The sequence below is a fragment of the Lissotriton vulgaris genome, chromosome 2_1 (genome assembly GCF_964263255.1).
Source record: "Lissotriton vulgaris chromosome 2_1, aLisVul1.2, whole genome shotgun sequence".
Lineage (NCBI taxonomy): Eukaryota > Metazoa > Chordata > Amphibia > Caudata > Salamandridae > Lissotriton > Lissotriton vulgaris.
This window is the reverse complement of record NC_141687.1, coordinates 251,762,929-251,784,710: the sequence shown is the minus strand read 5'-3', so window position 1 is coordinate 251,784,710 and position 21,782 is coordinate 251,762,929. Positions and strand designations below refer to the sequence as shown.

The window sequence follows — 21,782 nt, the reverse complement described above, 5'->3', positions numbered from 1 at the left end:
AGTGACCCAAGGACATCTTTAATCTCCTGTCTCCCAACTGTTCCCAGCGTGGCCTTTCCATCATTTCACATACATTTCTGGTGTTCATTTTTGCACCTTGGAAGAATCGGCACAACAGATCAATTTTGAAAGCAAGCATTTCCGTGTGGATCCTATTCTGCACACTCCATTCACATGAAGTTCACAAATTATGCATAAACTTTCTGCCGTTTCTTGGGTATCTTTTCATTAGAGACAGCATCACGAGGATAACGTGATATGAAAGATAATTGGTTGGAGTACTTAACAGGTAGATTATTGAATAAACAGAAGAATTCTGTACTCTAGGAGGAGTTTGTGTAGGCAAGATCCCACACTGTTAACATGAGCATGCTTATCCTCAGGCCCACTTCAAATTGTTTACACCTTCAAAGATGAGTCACTTTCCTCCATTCCCTGATCCCTCCCTGTTCCACTTTCCAATTCTCACAAAAAAGAAGATGAAGTTCCCAACAGGACATATTCCCTCAGCTGGGAGAGACATAGGGTACTTCGGTACCGGTCCCTGTTGGTGTGGAGGGGAGTGGACAACAAGAAGAGAAGCAAATATTGGAAGTATCCCCCAGGATCGAGTAATCCCAGCATTAAGTGCAGTCTTGTCTTCAGAATGTGACACCGACACTCAGACCCAATACTGGCTGTTTTTCAGGCCAGGGTTTGATGTCCTGCAGGATTGAAGGAGCTCGGGGTCCGCCTGCCCCCCAGTCTCCATAGGCTTGGGTGTCGGTGACTCTGGCCCGCTGGACTCCAGTGGTTTCATGGTGCTTAACGGAATGGCTTGGTTCGGGTCAGTCTTCCTGAAGGTCGCATGGTCCACAGACCCGTTCTTTGGTTTGAACGACGTACCCTGGACATGCTGTTTCCCTGTCTTGTTCTTCCTGATGAGATAGTACAGCAGGAGGAGGCCAAGAACAGACAGAAGGATAATCAAACAAACTGGCAAGATGATGGTGAACATGTTGGCTTCAATGAAGCTGAGAAATGAGGCTCTTTGCATGGGTGGGTTGTTGTTAGGTGCTTGACTGTGTGGGACTGTTTGAGAAATGCCTGCACCTGAGCTGTTGGCAGTAAGACTGTCTTCTGTGCCATGGAGCCAAGACGCCATTGTCATTGTATAATGACAATGGCGCCTTGGCTCCATGGCACATGGGACCACAGGCACAGACCACAGGCACCAGAGACAAGCAGTACCCACATAGAGGGTACTGCTTGTCTCTGGTGCCTGTGGTCCCATGGGGGATCGGAGCAGCGTTGCATGATAGGGAAAGGATGGATCATACATTCTGGTAGTGAATTTCAGTGTGGCAGAGGCAGGTGGGACACCGTTGGCTGCCAGCTCTACTTGGAAACTGTCGTTTTGCACGGCTTGCCCAGATCTCTCTACATCAGGCACTTCCAGTCCGATGAACCCCTGCTCGAGGTCACTCTGGGTGAAGGTATCGGCAGACATGGGGCGAGTCTTCCCACCTCCCACCTTTCACGACTTTTACAAACCGGCTGCTCCTGGGTGCTTTTAGCACTTTAAAGGTAGGGACACTGTTCGTCTTGTTGGCCAGCTCACTTGCATCCAGAATACGGGTGTCCACGAGGACAGTTGTTCCTCTTGGCAATATGATCCCACGATGAATATTGACCAAAGGTTTAACTGATATCAAAACAACAACTGTGGTGTTAGCGCCACCTGAGGTCGCACCAAACAGAAATTCATCCCTTGAGGAAGACAAGTCTGTGAAAACAAAGGACACTTCCCCCTTGTCCACCTGCTTCTGGGAAAACTCTTGCACCAGCTTCTGGTTAACCCGCAACTGGCCAAACTGTGGGGCCCTGGTTATCCTATACAGGATGTCCTGCTGGTCCCCATCTGACACAGCCAACAGATGATCTTGTGTTAGAGTTGTCTGTTTCTGGTCCTGGCGGATCTCCACTGGCTTCTTATTCGTCACAGTCAGAACAGCGGGCAGCACTTTGACTGTCAGAGAAGTGTGGATGGCCTGGTGATATCCATCGGAGATGCTGAGACTGAAAGCGTCAGCGGCAATGCTCCCAGTCACAATGAATATGAGCCTGCCTTCATTCACATCTTCCTGGGTGAACTTAACGATGGGCACAGCACTGTTGTCCGAGTGTGCCAGAAAGCCGCTTGTTGGGCTCTTGAGGATGGTGTACTCTATCTTGTCAGGGGTGCTGTCAATGTCCATCACATTCAAGTGCTCTGTGGTGAGTGTCACTGCTGATCTTTGCAGTACTTGCAGGCTGGGATTCTGGGTCAGCAGTATGGGTGGGTTCTCATAAACATCCCTTATGGTAATGTTTAAAGACTCTGAGATGAAGAAAGCACCCAGTTCCTTTGGAGGTTCAGAGAAAATTTGGCCACTGGGCCAGATCCAGGGTGTAAATTTGAAACTATCCTCCTGTGTTTCAGAACTGTTGTGGACATATTCTAGCCCACCACTGTGTAGATCTGACTGGAAGAAGTAAGGGCGCTTCTCCATGATAGGCCCATCAGGCAAAGAGAGCTTTCCATGGCTGGGGAATTCACTCAGCAGAAACACCACATCATAGCTTGACCTGTTGGACTCTGGGAGCTTGGCCAACAAGTTGGAGGCATCCAGGGATGACGAGTTGATTGCTGCACGTTGATTCTTTGCGACACTAAGACCTTTGTTCACCCATAAGTGGCTGGAGCACCACCTTGCCTCAAAGGAGATGTTGACTTGGAGACTTTGCAGCTCAGTCGTCGCATTGGAGGAAGAAACGCGGAAACTAAAAGCATCTTGAGCATTCCAAAATGGCACCTGCGGCATTGCATGCTGGTAGAAAACTTCTCCCGCATCCACCTCTTCTTGAGTGAAGTTTGTCAGTCCTGTGTCGTTACTCCGGAGACGCGTGTTGAATAGGTGACCTAGCCGTGGTGGCTCCACCACGCTGTAAAGCAGGGGACTGGAGAGTGGTACCTCAGTATTGGTTGCAGCTCTTAGGATCTGGCTTGTGATTGGCTGACTAAACCCTGGACACACAACAAGGTCCCTTTTGGCTTCCATGGTGATCATCAGACTCTTTGCTGTAACAGTGAAGAAGTGTCCAGGGGAGACATTGTCTCCGTCTGAGACGTCGAAGGCGAAGCCACCATCAGGGGACCCTTGGTGCAGATACAGAATCAGGCCTTGGTTCACTTGGGCCTGGGTGAAGGTCAGGATCTCTTGGTTGTCCGGAGAGGATCTCAGGAGGACCTTGCCACTGGCCGGGGGTTGGATGGTATACACCACTGCTTCAGGAGGCGAGTCCTTGTCGATGCTGCTCAGGAGCTCTGCTGTGACTGCTGCTGTGGCACCCTCCCAGATTTGCAACCCCGCATTGACAGTCAGCACCGGAAACTCATCGTTGACTCTTGATGATGATGTCATAAACCAGGCCCAAGATAGGTGGAGACTGAATGGAGGACCGGGGGTGGTGCCGGAAACACGGCTACAGACCCTTGTAGATGATATGGAATGGCTAATCACATGGAGGCATCTCCACCCGACTGCGCAAAGCTAAACATATTACTCTACAGTCCATGACATTTTCCCACCTAGTTTACATCTTTGTGCCCGCCGGCTTCTTCCATAGAATGCGACAACGAAACACTGCCCAGGGGCTTATCAAACCACTCCCCAGTGGTGCTGGAACGGCGTCTGGGCGTAGATCGCTCCCCCTTCCATTCGACATGGCATCTACATGACCCACAATATAGGACACACATGCACCAGGCGATCACAGACTATTTTACAAACAACCTGGGGATGATGGACTCGGCCAAGACCATATAGGAGGCCTTGAAGCCCACCATTAGGGGTATTGATATATCTTCTGTACAGTCCAATTTAAGAAACATCGGGAAACACTACTCTGGACTGAGGCACAGCTAATACATCTGGAGCGGCGCAGTAGGCGGGAGGATGGGAAGCAGGTACACCAACGACTTCTTCACATGCAACAAACACACACTAGTGCATTGCTGGATGAGAACAAGCTGGCTTGGTTGGCCTCCTGCAGCAGAATATGTAAATGGAAAGACATATTGAGCTCTCTCCTGCACCGCCTGTGTTTACACGCACTTCACCCGCCAGCTATGCCTTGTGTCCGGGCGCGGACGGCCAAATACTCTCTGACCCAGTCCAAATCTAATCCAGTTTTACAGCCTACTATGTTGAATTATACACCTCCAGAGATTTTGCCGGAATCCCACAATACAGCGATTTCTTGATGACCTACCCCCGAAGACTATAACTGACTTGGCGCTCGCAGAACTAGATGGCCCCCTGATGGTTGAGGAACTAGGCACAGCCCTTGTGGATTTACATACAGGTAAAGCACCTGGCCCTAACGGCTTCCTATGCACATTTTATACGATTTTCCAGCTCGGCACCCACTACTTTGCAATAGTAAATGCGGCCCTTGAGGAGGGAAGACTCCCATAAGACTGGCGACACACCAAAATGACGGTGTTTCCCAAAGCCGACAGGCCTCCTGATCAGCATACATCATATTGCCCCATATGGCTGCTAAATGTTGAGGCCAAACTATTGGCCAAAGCACGGCAAATCGTATCTTACCATAGAGGGTGGATTTAGTACATCCAGACCAGGTGGATTTTACGCCTCATCGGGCAACTCACCATAACATTCGGCGTGCTCACAATGCCATTGCAGCAATTGAACATTTAGATGGCCCGGCACCACTGTTACTGGCCGACATAGACAGGGCATTTGATTCACTGGCCTGGGCATATTTATTTGCCCTCCTCCAACACTTAAACATTGGTCCCTGGTTTATTTCGTATATTCGTTTGTTACATACAGGCCTTACTGCCTTGGTTAAGGCGGCAGGCGCTGTCTCTGACTCCTTCTTTTTTGGGCGCGGTACTCACCAGGGCTTCCCTTTGTCCCCATATTTTTTTGCATTGGCCAAGGAACTGCTGGCCTCATGGGTCAGAATTGATGCACAGGTTAAAGGGTTTTGAGTGGCCAGGAGGAATATCCAATCGGGTTGCCGTATATGCGGACAATGTCCTCTTTTTTCTTATGCAAATATTTGGAGAGACCTTGGGACTATAAATGAACAACCGCAAATCAATGCTTTTGCCACTCCGGGGTGAGACTGAGATGGGAACTTGGTCGAGGGAGGTAACAATAGCCACAATAGGGTTTAAATACCTTGGAGTGTATCTGTCGTCATGCTAATCTATATCCTCGGAGAAAAACACTACCCCCATTTGGACACGAACACAGGTTGAGGTGAAGATGTGAGAGCGCCTTCCCCTTTCTATTCTTGGGAGAGCTGCAATTTTTAAGATGCTTTCACTCCCTCACCTCCTATATCAGATGCAAAATCATCTCTTTCAGAACCCACCCACCTGGTTCCGTCAGAATAATTCAGGGTTGTGTTGCTTCCTCTGGGCTGATCAAACCACTAGAGTTCCGCTGAAAACCTGCTTTTCATCAACGTACTGTTGGGGTATAGCGACCCCTGATATCCAATCGTACTATGCAGCTTTCCATATCTTGGTCCTGAATGAATGGTGGTACTGGAATAGGAGTGACCTAGAATATTGCTAAGAACAGTGGCTGATGGGCGACACTTTACTTCACTTACTCCTACATAAACCAAGGGAGCTTCGACTCCACATATGCGGTATTTGGAGAGTAGAAAGAATCACTGCACAGATTGGGGTAGTGGGGCCGGCTGACGGGAGAGACGCCCCTGTGGCAGATTGGCCTTCTGCCTCAGTTGTCTAACTTGTCAGGTTTCTGAGGTTGGGACGCCATCAGCGTTTTTCCTATGGGAATTGTTTTAAAAAATATATATTTTTATTATAATAACACAAAAAGAAACATTTGCATCAGGTACACAATAGTTGACATCATTGTGAGGGTTTTAGTTATCCTTCATAGAAATCAACAAATACCAATCATAGGGAACTTGGGATCACGGGGATTCCGGTGGTTCTAGATCCCTCTGTAGCCTAGGGGGTGTACACAGGTCGCCTCGATAACTATTCCATGCTCCCCATATCTTCTCCCACTTTCCCGGACAACCTCTGGCCACGTACACCACCCTTTCCCTGAACATGCACCAGTCTATGTCTTCGGCCCACTTAGCAATCCTGGGCGGCTAGCTGGCCCCCCAAAGCTGAGCAATGTTTTGCTTCGCCACCATGCATGCCAACGTCACCCACTGTTTCAAATACCCATTCAAGTCCGTGGGTTCCCATACATTCAGCATACACCTCCGGGCCTCCGGTCGTATCTCCTCCCCCAGCACTTCTCTAAGTTTATTATGTATTGCTGCCCAGTAGGACTGTATCACTTCACAATGCCATACGATATGCATGAAGGTGCCAAGCTCTCCACATCCTCTCCTGCACTCACCGCTCGTCGAACGTCTCATATGTACTAGCCTAGGTCCTGTAATATATGATTGATGCAGAATTTTTAGCTGCACCAGTCTGAGCCTCATCTGAATTGCGACCACTTTCGGGGAAGAGACCGCCTCCACCCAGTCTTCATCATCTAACTCCAGTCTATCTGCTCCCCACGCCGCTCTGATACTTCCCAACGGGTCCTCCATATTATTTATACGTTTCCTATAGATCAAGGAGATAATCCTTTCTGGCATGTGACCATCTAGTACTCGGTCCTCAAGAGGAGAAGCCCCAGGAAGATCTGCATCTCTGGGCACATGAGCGAGGAGAGCTTGTCGAACCTGCCAATACCGATAGTGTTCAGTAGCATTCAAACTGTATTGTTTCTGCAAAGATTCAAATGTCAACACACCATCTTTCCCCCATACATCTTTAATCTGGCTGATTCCGATGAGGTCTCACCCATCAAACCCTTTAGTCTTCCACAAACTCCCAAGTTTCTCTGAAACCTACAGTGGGGTGGCCAACGTCATGCTGCCCTTCCATCCCAGTTTACCTAGTAGCAGCAAGCAAAACTTGTACAGCGTGTGCTATAGGGCCTATCAGCGCGAACCTCCCGGGTCTGGCATACAAGGCTTTAAGAATGTCACCACCTGGCGCCTGCCCACGGTCCATAGCATAGCCTGGGTCCCCAGGGGGTCCATAGATCATGTGATTCACCGCCGCAAGATGTGGAGCCCAATAATATTTCCTCAAGTCTGGGAGACCGATACCTCCATCATACCACGGAAGGGTTAACTTGTTAACGGCTATACGCGGCCTGCCTTCCCAAAGGAGCTGTCGCTGAAGCACCTCAATCTCCTTAAAATAGGACAATGGCACTGGGTCCATTGTGTTTTGGAGCATATACAGGAATCGGGGTAAGGCCATCATCTTAAATAATACCGCTCTCCCAAGTAACGAGAGAGGGAGAGCCTTCCATCATTCCATATCCTTCTTAAATTGGTCCAAGGGGGGCCTCAGATTATTACGGTATTTCATCTTCGGGTCTGAGGATATATATATACCAAGATAGGTGAATCCCACCAGTTCAACCTTTATTGGGCACGATTGCGGAACCACAGGCGGAGCCCCTGACAAAACGAACAATGCAGACTTTGACCAGTTGATGGCAAACCCTGCCATGGTTACCTGCCAAATATGGCCAGGACATCCAAAAAATTACTTAAGGACGCCATGGGTTTAGTGAGGTATAGCAAAATGTCATCCGCATAAAGCGAGATTTTATCCTCCCAGTCAGGCGTCCACCGCAAGCCACGTATTGACCAGTCCCATCTGACCCAAGCCGCCAGAGGCTCCAGCACCAATGCGAAGAGGAGCGGGGACAGCGGACACCCCTGTCTTGTGCCTCTTCTGAGGGAAAAATCAGCAGACTTACAATTATTGACTATCACCCTGGCTAGGGGAACGGCATATAGCAATTCCTATGGGAATTGTTCTGCGGGGACCCACCCTGAAATCCTTTCAGGATCTCAGGAAGGAATTTGATATTCCACACTCTCAATTTTATAAATATTTGCAATTTCGCCACGCACTTTCACCATATATTACGCACTTGGAGTTCCTTCCAGAGTTTTCCCCAATAGAGGACAAGGTATTCATGGGAGATTTGGGGGAACATAAAATTACAACAATATACCAGTCCTTGGCGACAAATTTTCCCACCATGTTAGACTCACTCCTGGAGACATGGCAGACAAATCTTGGCCCCTTGACAATGACGACTGAACAGAGGCATAAGAATCCCCGTGGGGCGCTGCAATAGCTTCTCGACTAAGGCTTATCCCGTTCAAGTATTCACACTGCGCTTATTTTACCAGGCATAGGTTGTGGGGGCGGGAATGATACCTTCCCCTACCTGCCTGCACTGTGGCGGTGCCGAAGGTATATTCATAGACACAATTTGGCAATGCACTGCACTTACTAAATTCTGGAGGGGAGTCACGACCTGCCTTTTGGAGGTGTTGGGGTGGGATTTACCCCTATCGCCAAAGCTTGTCATACTACACATCACAGAAGAAATTGGCGGCAATTGTTATAAAAGGCATTTATCGTTCCTAGGCTTCACCTTGGCAAAAAGGGGCATAGCTAAAGAATGGAAGGCCCAGGCTTCACCCTGTCTGGGAGCCGGGAAGGCTGGTCTTGATTTTTGCAAGGACCAGGAGCAACTTACATTCAAGCCAAGGGGTTGCCCACATAAACATCCAAGAATCTGTTAAGGATGAGCGGACTGTAGAGTGCTCTATCTGGAGATTTCCCCCACTCCCCCCCCCCCCACGGATTGCAGAAGTGGAGGTTTTGGAATGTACGGAATCCAGGGGAAAAACACTGGAACTCTGGACTAGGTCACATACGAGCTGGCTCGAGGGAGGGGACAATCCATGGAACATTATAATGGACATAACACAAAGGTTGTACTGTCGTGAGCTAGCGTTTATAGGCTTGCTACGTTTGTGTTTTTCTTTCTTCTTGTAAATGTAGCACTGCTATAATAGAAGTCGATAACCTTTCTGGAATTAATGTACAAACTCTACCTGCTGACTCAATAAACATTTTTTTTTTAAAACCTTATGGGCAGGAGGAACACTCTCCACAGTCAAGCTGCATCATCATTCTAGGGTCTAAGAGTTCTCTGGTGCCGTCTGCAAAGTTTCAGGGAAAACATCAATCAGTGCCTACAAGCCATCATTCACTGGGCCCGGCTGTGAAAGGAGGTGACTCTCCCTGGGCAGTCCTCTGCAAGTCATCCACTGATAATATTTCCATTGTACCATCCTCCTGAATAGGCCCTTTGTGGCAGGGTATGCTCAGACGTGAGTCCCTTGCTCACTTTGCCACTGGATTCAAGCAAGCCGGGCTGAAGACGGCTGGAATGCCAGAAACCGGTCCTCGGAAGCTTGCTTCCGGTCCAGGGAAGACATCGCTTGGCAGTTCGGGCTGAACTGTTACCATGAGGCACAGGGTCAGACTGATTTGCATATAGCCATGTCTGAACTGGGGTGGCAGAGTGGGCTAAAGAACGGTGATGGATTAAACCCAGATCTTTTGACTGGGAGTGAGTGTTTGATTGATTTAGATGCTCCGTCCATCACCACCCCCTTTTGTACCGCTTTGCCGAGGAATGGCACTCATCCACTTGCTGTCCCCCTATAGAGCGACTCCCCCCAGTGCCCTGGCAGGAGCCCGCAGCTGAATCCTCACTTCCATGCCCCCTTCGACATCCCAAGAAGGTTCCATCCCACAACTCAAGCCAGTCCCAGACCACGTCTGGGTGTTCAAAGAAATGCAACTTCCTGTGCAAGATTACTTTCAATTTGGAAGGGTAAAGAAGCATATATTTCAATTGCATCACCATCAGCTTACGTTTTACGGGTACGAAGGATTTTTGCTGTCTCAGCTGTCATCGTACCTAGCCCTCCAAAATCTCCTCCACTGATGCCCCCTCGGCACTCTCTCAGAAACCCAGCACCCTGATGTTGCTGCTGCAGGCGCGATTCTCCAATACCTTGACCCCTTGCTCCAACTCTCAGGTCACCGGGGTTATCTTAGCTATTTGCTGCTTGAGCTGCGAGACATCCCCCTGCAGACTTTCAATGTTACCCTCTGCCTCCATCATCTAGTCAGCCACTTTTCTCAGGTTAGCTCTAAGCAGATTAACATCGATAGAGACAGTCTCAATCTTGTTCTCCAATGCTGTGTAGGAGTCCTGTATTGCTGCTAACAGATCCGCAAACAAAGAGTCCCCTGACCCATCCTGGATAGTGCTCCTGAACTCCGTGCCCCCCTGCCAAGTCATCCACCAGGAGGGCTGTCTTGGCTTGGTGTACTGCGCAATAGTCTTAGTAGCATAGGAGCGGGTGGCTTTGTTTAACCCCATGGCTCACAGAACGTCTCCACAACTAACTCAAATCCTCCCAACTGCAGCTCCAGCCAAACGTAGTGGCCCCCTCGATAGCACCTGCAGTCCCACGGTGATCTGATTGCAAGGAAAGGGTATCCCACAACACCCCAGCAGCTCTGAAGGCACCCAGTGGGAAGTCCACTCGGCAGGGTAATCCAAGCCACTAGGCCCCTTTGCTCTGCACTGTATTTTGAGCCTCCCCCAGATGCCATCTCTAGGGCATCCGGGCAATGCAGAGCTCCATCACACAGGTGCCACCAGAACTCAACTGTGGCCAGTCCACCTGGCTTACACCCGTGGGCACCCCTGCTTTAGAGCGAACCCGATCTGGCAACTCAATACCCCATCTGAGCACCGCCGACTGATAGGGGAGAGCACTCCCCACCAAGCTCTGCAAAAGTGCTTAGGATGATTGGGCAGCCACATTCGGTTCTAGGCCCAGCCAGGCCTCATGACAGCGACTGGAGGCTACTTCTTTGTCGTGTACCAGGCCACCCTCATCGTCAAACTAGTCAAAACTCTTCCCAGTAGGTAGGCAGAGTGTTGCTGCACAGGATGCCAGGCTCAGCCATCCCAAAGTCGGGACAACTGATCAGGAATATGCAGGATTATCCCGGGCAGGACGGGAACTGAGCTCGGTTGCGACCTGTCGACTATCTTGCCACGCCACGCCCCCACTTATCTGGCTATTGTTATTTGCATACCCCTTAACAGACAAGTCTCTGAAGGAAAGAAGCAAAGAGAGTGATACTCACTTAATCTATTTTATAAGACCTGGGAAAGACAAGCCAGGTTTCATGTGTTTGTATCCTTTCTCTCTTTTTAATTCACCATTTTCACTTGGAAAAATTGTGTTAATTGAGGGGATTACTCACAACACCCAGGCTATTGTTTCCCCATTGAGAAGGGCAGATTTATTTATTGTAGAAGCTCCTGTCACCAAGTTTCCCAAATCTATGAGTTGTGTCAAAGTGTCTCTTCCATCATCTCTAGTATATGTTGCTCTACAAGACAGGTGTTGTTAGGAGTCAGACAAACCTGTTGGAGAATATTTTATCAGCAGGCAATAATAACGTGGTGCCCCGCCATTATACCACAAAATTGGTATATACACACAATGTATGGTATTTTACAACTAAATGCTTTTTTTTTATTATGCAGCATTTGTCTACAAGTCATGTTCAACAGACTATTTATGATATCATAAACCAATCAGAGAAAATATGCAAATCTGGGTGAATTTGAGGTAAAACACAATTACATTTCATCACACATCTCAATCCTACCAGTCTAAAGGTACTCCCAACAGGAGAAATGAAGATGGATAATTCAGACATCCAGACGAGACTGGAACTGAAGGAGAAAGCCTTGTAGATCGGTGATGAGATGATGGATCCTTAGGTAGAAGAAGGCGGTTGAGATCCACTAACTGTTAGATTGAGAAATAGAGAACAGGTTAAGATCATGTTGATGTGGGATAATACTCGCCTCCATGTCTTAAATAAAATTAAGACTTTCTTCATAAATTACTAGGAAAATCTACATTTTATTGCAAGACCGGAGGCTCCTATTTTGCTTCTTTAAAGCATATTAATCACTACGGAAGATGCAGTATGAACAGGCTTACAATAGAAAGTGCGGAAAACAGAATCATTAGACCAATCAGTTGATCTCAGAATATATTCCAGACGGGAGCCAGCCCAAAAAGCTTTAGAAGCCATGACTCCTCTGGCCAACTGAGCTCCAAAAGAGGAAGTATCGATACCCACTGGTACATAATACACTTAACCCAGCGAGCTAGCATAGTGGAGGAAACTGGTTTGTGGGGTTTGCTAAAGGATATAAGTAGCTGACTGTCAGAGGAGGTTCTGAGATCAACCATGTGATGTTCATATACTTTCAAACATTGTGAAACACACATTTAGGGATGATCAGGAAAATATGGATAAAACACAGTTGAGAGTGGGCTGAGCAGCATGCTGGCTGCTCCTGGTGGGGCTGATCAACAGAACATGTAACTAAGTGTGAGCGGGAAATCCATTACACTCGCGGATTTTGCGGATTTTTGGGAAATCCGCAATCCGCGAATTTTGCGGATTTCCCGCAAAATCCGCAAAAAAAATTCACGAACGTAACGGGTTCAAAAGCTGAACCCCCACTCATGCAACCATTTTACAATGGCGCCAGCAAGCTGCCAGCGCCGTTGTAAAATAGTTACAAAGTTAGCTTGCACAGGAACCACTAGATAAAACGAAGCAGGTGCTGCTTTATTTTATCTCAGTGCTTCCTGTGCAAGCTAACTTTGTAACTATTTTACAACGGCGCTGGCAGCTTGCTGGCGCCATTGTAAAATAGTTGCATGGCTGAGCACAGGTCAGGTCTGCAGCTCACTCAAGGGACCCCTGCGCCCTTCGGGGCGATTGCATAGTAACACACACATGGTCGCTCGAACTAGTTGATGCTCAAATTCAGTGACTCATTCATTAGCCCAAAAACAATCGTGAGCGTCGTCGAGGCTGGACAGGTGTGCCTTCTTCCCAAATCTACCGTGGAAAATCAGCTGTGATGCTGGATAGGCTTTGCATCCTTGACTTTCACGAGCGCAATACCCGAGCTTCTTTCTCTTCATCTGCTGAACTGATCTTTCTCTGACCTTTTATTCACCTAAGAGGCACATACCCTACTGGGCACATTGTGTTCACACGGGTTTCTGCAAGTTCGCACGCGTTTTGTACAATTTCGCAATTTGCGAAATTGTACAAAACCCTCGCGAACTTGCAGAAACCCGTGCGAACAAAAAAAAAAACAAATTCGCGGGAATTCACGGATTTTGCAGATTGCGAGTTCGCAAATCCGCAAAATTCGCCCATACTTACATGTAACTAACTACAACAAATCATCTTAACTACATCAACCTGCATGGACCTCGGTACTACAAATTGGAGACACTCTCATGCTTTGAAGTTGGTTCCTCAAGATGAGAAATACAGTTGGTCAACATGTTGGGTAGAAGCGTCTAGTCCATTCGTCTTCTTGCGCGGTCTTAGTCACTGTGATCCGCACAGCTTTCTCGTCATTACTCCATGTAGATTTATCACACGGTGAATGACACCTCTTATTTATTCTTTTAAAAATTAATTGTCACACTGTGATTCGCACACTTTCTATTGTACTTATTCAAATGTCTACAGAGGATTTGATTTCTTTGGTATAATGGCTAATTTTCTCAATGTGTGGCAGTTTTTATAAGTCTGATTCGTGTTACTTTAACTTTACTTACTTTACTTTACTTTACTTTAAAAATTATTTATAACGCGCACTATCACCATCGGTTTCTTGGCGCTCATTGACGTGAAACGGTAATCCAGGGTTTAGTCATAGGCAGCTTGAAAGAGCAAGTTTTTTAAAGATCTGCGAAAGGAGTCGTACTTTGGGCAAAGCCGTAGGGAAGGAGGTAGGGAGTTCCAGGTGGAGGGGGCCAAAACAGAGAAACTCAGGCCTCCATGTTTTTTCCTTTTGAAACGGGGGACTTCGAGCAGGTTTAGTGATGCTGAACGAAGAACTCTAGAGGGAATGTGGCGGGACAAGGCTGAAGAAATGAACAAGGGGGCTGAGTCCGAGAGTGCCTTGAAGGTAGTGCATGCAAGTTTGAAAATGCAGCGTTTAGAAACTGGAAGCCAGTGGAGAGTGCGGAGGAGGGGGGTAACGTGTTGATGTTTGGGCTGGCGGAAAATCAGGCGGGCAGCCTGATTTTGCACCAGCTGGAGTCGGTGGAGATGACATGCAGGGAGATGCCTGCATAGAGAATGTTGGCATAGTCGAGCCTGGAGGTGATGAACGCGATGACCACTTGGGTCAAGGCCTCTTTGGTAAGAAACCTGCTGATCTTGCGGATCCGCCTCAGGTGGAAGAAACAGGCAGAGGTGACCGCGTTGATGTGCGGTCTCATTGAGAGATCTTTGGAAATAGTCACTCCCAGAATTTTGACTGTGCTCACAGGAGTGGGTGCTGTCCCCAACGATGAGGGCCAGAAAGTGGCATTCCATGGATGGTTAGGACCTCCTACCAGGACGAGCTCAGTTTTGGTAGGATTCAGCTTTAAATGGCTGTGATACATCCACTCAGCGATGGTCAGCATGGTGGACTGAAAGTCAATGCGGGAGGAAGGGTGTGAGTCGATGGGGAAGATTAGTTGAAGATCGTCCGCGTAATTATAAATTGTGACCGGGGAATTTCGGAGGGAAGCTAAAAGTGGTTGGAGATACAAATTAAAAAGTAAAGGGGATAGTGCAGAACCCTGAGGGACACCACAGGTAAGGAAAGTGTAAGAGGCAGAGAAAGAGGAGAGGTGAACAGATTGTGAGCGCTGGTGAAGGAAAGATCTGAATCAGTCAAGGGCCAGTCCCTGAATGCCGGCGTTGTGGACACGGTCGATCAAAATGGTATGATCGACCGTGTCGAAAGCCGCCGAGAGATCTAATAGGACAAGGGCTTGAGGGATGTTTTTGTCCGCACCTTTCCTGAGGGTGTCCATGGCTGCTACTATGACCGCCTCGGTGGAGTGGAGGGGTCTAAAACCCGCTTGTTGAGGATCTAGAAAGGAGGATTTTTCTATAAAAGAGCTCAAACAGCGGGTAACGTAGGTCTCTAAGATCTTTCCAAGGTATGGGAGGAGGGAGATGGGCCTGTAGTTACTAAGTGTGGTAGGATCTGCATTAAGTTTCTTTAAGATAGGCAAGACAGCAGCACGCTTGAAGGACGATGGGACCTCCCCATTAGCAAGAGAGTTGTTGAGCAGTGCTAGGGGGGGGCCTGGACATGCAAGGAAGGCTTCTTTTAGGACCTGCGGGGGACAGCAATCATTAGGAGAGCCTGAACTAACTTTGTGGAGGAGGGAGATGAACTCTTGGTGAGATATAGGTGGAAACTCAGTCAAGATGTTGGTATTGGAGGGGGGGAGGGGAGGAGGGGTAGAGGAGGTCGGGGATGGTATATTATTTTTTATTGTAGTTATTTTTTCTATGAAATAAGAATTGAGCGAATCACAGAGGGTTTGGGTAGGTGGAGGTTGGGGGGTGACTCTGTCTGGACAGGAGAGCTCATTAACGATTGCAAAGATCTCTTTCGATTTGTTGTTAGAATTCAAGATTTTTTGTGAGAAATATGCCGTCTTGGCTGCCAGAATAGATTGTTTATAGGTTTTTAAGGTCTCTGTATATGCAAGCTTGAGCTGAGGATCGTAGTGGCGACGCCAGCGACGCTCCATTTGCCCTAGGGCCAGTTTGTCCGTTTTAAGTTGGTCAGTAAACCAGCATTGGGCATCATCGGGGCGCTTTGTTTTTATTCTTTTCAGAGGGGCGACTTTGTCGCTGGCCTGACGTAGCCAATCATTGAGTGTGTCAGCCTGGTTCTCTAGTGGGGACTGCGATACGGGTGCAGTAGACACTAGGGAATCGTGGAAAGCAGGCAAATTGGCCCTTTTCCAATTGCGGGCCATAAGATTCTTAGTACTGGGGGGAGGACATAAAGTATGCAGATGTAAATAGAAAGAGATAAAATGGTGGTCCGACCAAGAGCAAGGGACAACTGAGGGAGGGGAAATGTCGAGATTTGAAGTCCACACTTGGTCGAGGATGTGGCCCTTCTGATGGGTAGGGGTATGAATGTGTTGGGAGAGATTCATGGTTTTTAAAAGTTCAGTAAAGTCCAACGACGATTGGCTTTCGTGGACATCGGATGGCCAATAGTTAAAATCGCCGATGACCATGATATTGGCATGATTGATTGCTAGTTGAGCAATGGCGTCGCTGAAGAGTTGGGGAAAAAGAGGCATGGAGTCAGGGGGTCTATAAACAAGAATACAAACAAAAGACCATTTAGGGGAGGTGAATTTGAGTGCCAGATATTCAGTTTTAGGGATGGGGGTCATCGAGATCTCAGAAAAGGTATGTTCAGAGCGGATGATGGCCGCCACCCCGCCACCAGTTTTCCCAGTGGGGCGGTTGACGTGTATAATATAGTATCCAGTAGGGATAGCAGCAAGAATGTCGGGGGCTGAGTCTTCGGTGATCCAGGTTTCTGCTAGGAGGAGGATATCAATGGAGCTCTGATGTAATAATTGAAAGATCTCGATCTGATGGCGAACAAGGGAACGGGTGTTAAGGTAATAAATTGATAATGAAGCAGAGATCTGAGGAACAAGGGGGGGGGAATGATGGGAAAGAACCTGTGCCGAGAAGTCAGATGGTACAAGGATGCCATATGTCAGAGCCGCTTTTACGGCATGGGTCGGAATGGGTCCTGATGAATTAAGTCTCAAGAGGTCAGCGGAGGAGTAAGAAAGGAAATGGGCATTACGACGGGGCCCTGGGCCCGTGCTGGCGCGGACGGGCGCAGACGGGCTTGACTTGTGCGCGACTTCGGCGCGAAGTCGGCGCTCGTCCGCTGCGCTTCCTCCAGGCCGCCATTAAATACTAGAGGGGAGGGAGCACTAGACCGCTGACCTGCTGGTAATCTGTGCAGGGCGGAAGTGGTGGTGTCACTAAACAGGAAGTGACCGCTCCTCGAACTGCCCCTCCGCGCAAACGGCACAAGCCGGGGCGGAACGGGGCCACGAGGGAAAGGTGCAGGTAAGAGGGACTTGGACTCGTTCCAAACACAATGTGCAAAATGCAGTTTTTAAAAGTTATCAGCGTGCTTTTAAATCAGCAAAGGAGCAAGATAAAATACAATTTACAATTTCTAAAAGTGCTAGAATAGCGTGCTTTTAAATCAGCAACACATCAGGGTTAAATACAAATTCAGTTTTTTAAAAAGTGCTAGAATAGCGTGCTAGTAAATCAGCATCATGATATGGGAATAGGAATCACAGCAGCCTACTACCGCAGCCTAAGTCGCCGCGTTTGTGAGATATGTGTGGTCACAGTGGCACAACTCGGTGAGACGTCGCGTACCGGTGTGGTATATAGTCTAAAAGGAGCAGTTTTGTTTAAAAATGTTTACGTTTTAAAATTGTTCTTTCGCAAGTGTATTTAATCATGCCCATTTGTATTTGTCAGGAGGGTGTTACAAGCTTTTTTGGAGGGGCGATGTCCTTTCGGTACGTGTCATGCTATGAATGGGTTCTAGTCCGATGTCCTCACTGTACGTGTCATTTTACTATGCGTTTCAGTCCCATGTCCTCACTGTGCCTGTCATTTTACTAATGGGTTTCAGTCCCATGTCCTCACTGTACATGTCACGCTATGAATGGGTGTCAGTCCCATGTCTCACTGTACGTTTCATTTGCTCAGCGTACATTTACCCACTTGTGCTACTTTTGGTTTCTACCCCCACATATGGCATTTTTGTATGGGTTTGTGTCCCATCCACACCAGTTTATCATACCTATTTCTGGGAATAGTTAATGGGTTTAGACCCATATACAGTAGCTAACCACATCTAATCTCCCTTATGTCTCGGGTAGATCTTAGGTTTCAGTTTACTTTCTTTTATACTGTTACCCCACACAGAATGTGTTGTAAGGGTTATAGTTCTATTACTACATTACACTGTATGTGACCTCTACACAAGGTTGTCCTTATACTGGCTATCATTTAATGGGTCCCTGTCCCATTCACAGTAGCTCCTCACCTTTTTCCTTGAGGTAGGGGTTAGTCATGGATTTTAATCCCATTCTTACATACTTTGCGTACATCTCTACACTTACATAGGGTGTGTTTCTTGGGTTTCAGTCCCATATTTGTTATTTTCTCAAAGTATTATTTTTGTTGTATATTACATTGTCAATTTTGCAACGTAATGTTATGTTAATTTTAAATTACTTTGTCAATATGGTAATGGGGTTTGAATGTGGGATCTTATTGTACTTTCGTCTCATCTTCCCTGTTTCTTTCCGTGTTTAGTTTTCCTCGTGACGTCTTTTCTTCTTGTCAACTGTGGATTCTGGACTTTATCATTGTAAATCTTTCTTTGTCTTTTGTCTGTCGCTTATCCTAGTGAGTTCTTCTTTCCGCCTGTGGTTACTCTTCCTTCTCCACTGTGTATGTTTGGTTGTAGTTCAGTGTTTTGTTGTGCTATGCCTTTCTTTCTCGCTTGCCTGCCTGGCTAGTAGGTGTGTCTAAGGGGTAGTAATTGGTGCTTTCATGTTTTGTCTTTTCCTCGCTGTTTTCTTTCGCTGGGTCTTCCTACTCTTTTCTGTTGTTATTTATAGAAGGGAGGATGCATTATATTTATCTGTTTTTTTCATCTGTCACCGCTTCTTTTTCTACCTCCACCAATCTTTCTGTTCCCTCCTTGTTGTTGACTTCTTTGCATCTTGTTGTATGTGATCTTTGTCTCTTTTCCCCTGGTTGGGATTTCCCTGTGCCTCACATGATGTAATTGTCGGAACCCTTGGTGACATTGTAGAATGTTGGGGGCTTGGCCTGTGGGTGACTGGCAGTTGGCGGCAGGCAGGCTGAGTGACAGGGGGGTCATTCCTGGTGGGGTCCTTATATTACCATCTTACCATCTGAACCTGCAATTCATCTTGAATAAAGCAACTTGAATACATTCCTGACTCAAGGACTTTTTTTATCCACAACATTTTGGCGACGTTTTGGAAACCTTACAAGATACAGAGAAGAGCCTATACTTAAAAGAACTTACAGCGTGCAAAAGGAAACAAGAAACAAGATTAAACAGTTAAACAATCTACAGCTTGCAAGAGGAAAAATAAATAAAGAATGACATAAGGAACCTTCCGCATACAAAAATTAATCTACAGGAAGAAAAGGAACTGGAACTACAGAAACGAACTCTCAGCTTTAAAGTAAGTCTGTGTTTTAAAGAATATACTGTAAATCAATATCTGCTTTGAAGCCTCTCCTTAATTATCGTACTCTACTTGAAATACAAGAAACGCCTTGCCTGGCCCCACCAGTGTCCGTTACTATCCGGACAGCCTGCAGCCCAAGGCGTTTAATTATTTTTGGAGAAAGTATTGGGAGGCATTTACAAGAAAGAAAGAAAACTCACGGAGGGCAAAGAGTCATGATTTATGTATGAAAGCCTGGTGTGATGGTCCGTGTATTCCTGAAGCCCATGGCGCTTGAACTCTCTACAGCAGATTTCATCTGTTACTAAGAAGATTACATTACACTTTATTTGCGGCAGTTCGATGTTCATGCAAATTAGCTTTACAGAGGAGTCGTGGCAAATTCGTTGTGAGAGGGTCAAAAAACGCAAGTAACTTCATTTGTGACAGCAGTGCTCTTTTGAAGTGAAAGTTTGTGAAATGCACTTTATGTCTGAAAGTAAAGGTGTGCCTACAGCCCATTACTGTTGTGCTCAGAGTGGTGTGACTCTATGTTTGGGTGCAGCCTTGAAGTTGGAGCACAGCTTATGCCATGTGAGTTTTATTTGTATTTATATTTATTTGAGAAACTTTGATGGTGAACGTTGGTGCATACATTTATTATCTAACGGGTGCGCAAACGTTTAAAATTAAAAGAGTGCACGCGCTACTCACTGTTTCTTGCGCTTTGACCGGACAGCCTTCTATGACGTTCTGCTGATACACGTTTACTACGTACGGCAGTGTACGGAGAGCCATCCGGCGTGACGTAGACTGGTGTGACGTGGACTGTGTGCTGCCTTGCTGAGTTGTTTTCTGAAAACGTCACGGCGCTACGTAAAGCATCCATTTTATCTTCACTGTGTGCTTGTATTTCCATGGCAACGGAGTTACGCGAACATTGTTGTGTGGGATTTATACGGAATTTATTCTTCAAAGCTATGCGAGAACTTTCCTTCAAAGCAATGGGAGGACTATGATCAAGAGTCATTTTCTTAAGACAGCGCATGTTCGTATTTTGAGCTTTTGAAGACAAGAACGTGCTGCGCATTATCTTCTTCTTTAACGGTCATTCAACAATGCAGACAGTGGGTGAGGAACCATTGAACTTACTGTCCCGGCGCTTTAAGTGACGCAGCTTGGCTATTATTTTAAGGCAAAAGTAGACTCAACTTGGTTGGAGACCTCGGGTGGGAGATCGCTCACCGGAGCTTCTTACTTGCTTAATTTACTGTTTACAGTTTAAGGGGGATGTATTTTACGGTGTGTTTCCCACTTTTACTATAAGGTTGTGGGAGCTAAGTGCTTTGAATATGTTCTATAGGGCATTATGTACCCTGTTATTTTTAAGTTCTGGTGTGTGTAACCTAGTTCTTTACTTTTGGGTCTGTGTGTGTCACTGTAATGATTCCTATGCGCAGAGTGATTCTTGTAATCTTCATATTGTATTTGGTTAAGGATAGTCCTGGAGATTCTGTAATGTGCACTATGAGTGTGTCCCAGTTCATTTTCAGTATTTAAGTATTTGGGTGAGGTAAATCCTGTAATGTGCACGTGTGAGTGTGTCCCAGTTCATTAATGTTTATTTAAGTATTTGGGTGAGGTAAATCCTGTAATGTGCACATGTGAATGTGTCCCAGTTCATTAATGTTTATTTAAGTATTTGGGTGAGGAAAATCCTGTAATGTGCACGAGTGAGTGTGGCCCAGTTCATTAATGTTTATTTAGGTATTTAGGTGAGGAAAATCCTGTAATGTGCACTATGAGCGTGTCCCTGTTCATTTTCATTGTTTAAGTATTAGGGTGAGCGTATCCCTTCATATTATTATTACATGTGGGTCAATGTATTCCACTGGTTGTTTTCATGTTATTACATGTGGGTCATTGTATTCCACTTCACAGGTGAGTTTATCCAGTCAATTTTTCTTTATCCTTTTGACATTCTTGATATTCTTTCTTCTTGTTCTTTCAGTTTTCCTGAAAATTGGTGTTTAGGGTCTTGCCTTTACTCATCGTGCTGGTTCACTTTTTGTTATTGGCGGATTTTCTTTCACTATTCATAGGGTGCCGGAGACGTCTGGTGTTCTTGCACGTGTGTTTTTTTTTCTGAGGCCTCCTATTTTCATTCATTTCTTGTATGTTTCTTATTTCTGGCTGATATGAGAAAGGGGGTGGTGGTGCGTGTTATTGTTGGCTTTTGTGTTCTTCCACTTCTCTTTCATTCCTATGGCTGATTATGTGTTTTGTATCTTCTTGTTTGGCGCACAGTGTAATTGCTTGGTTACAAATGACTTGAGTATGTATGTCAATACGTTCTTTTGCAGTGTGAATGTTATGTTTTTAGTGTGCATGCTTTACTTTGATGTTGATTTCTGTACATTGATGTTGGTGTTGCTTTCTCCAATTTCCCTTTTGTTACTTCCCTAAAGAAAGGAGATATGTTGTATGTGATCTTTGTCTCTTTTCCCCTGATTGGGATTTCCCTGTGCCTTACATGATGTCATTGTCGGAACCCTTGGTGACATGTAGAATGTTGGGGGCTT

At 46.6% G+C, this 21,782-nt stretch overlaps 1 pseudogene; it reads right to left on the bottom strand.

The window, feature by feature from the left end:
- Positions 1–209: 209 nt before the first annotated feature.
- Positions 210–3,443, bottom strand: LOC147729928 (chondroitin sulfate proteoglycan 4 pseudogene; annotated as a pseudogene).
- Positions 3,444–21,782: the final 18,339 nt, after the last annotated feature.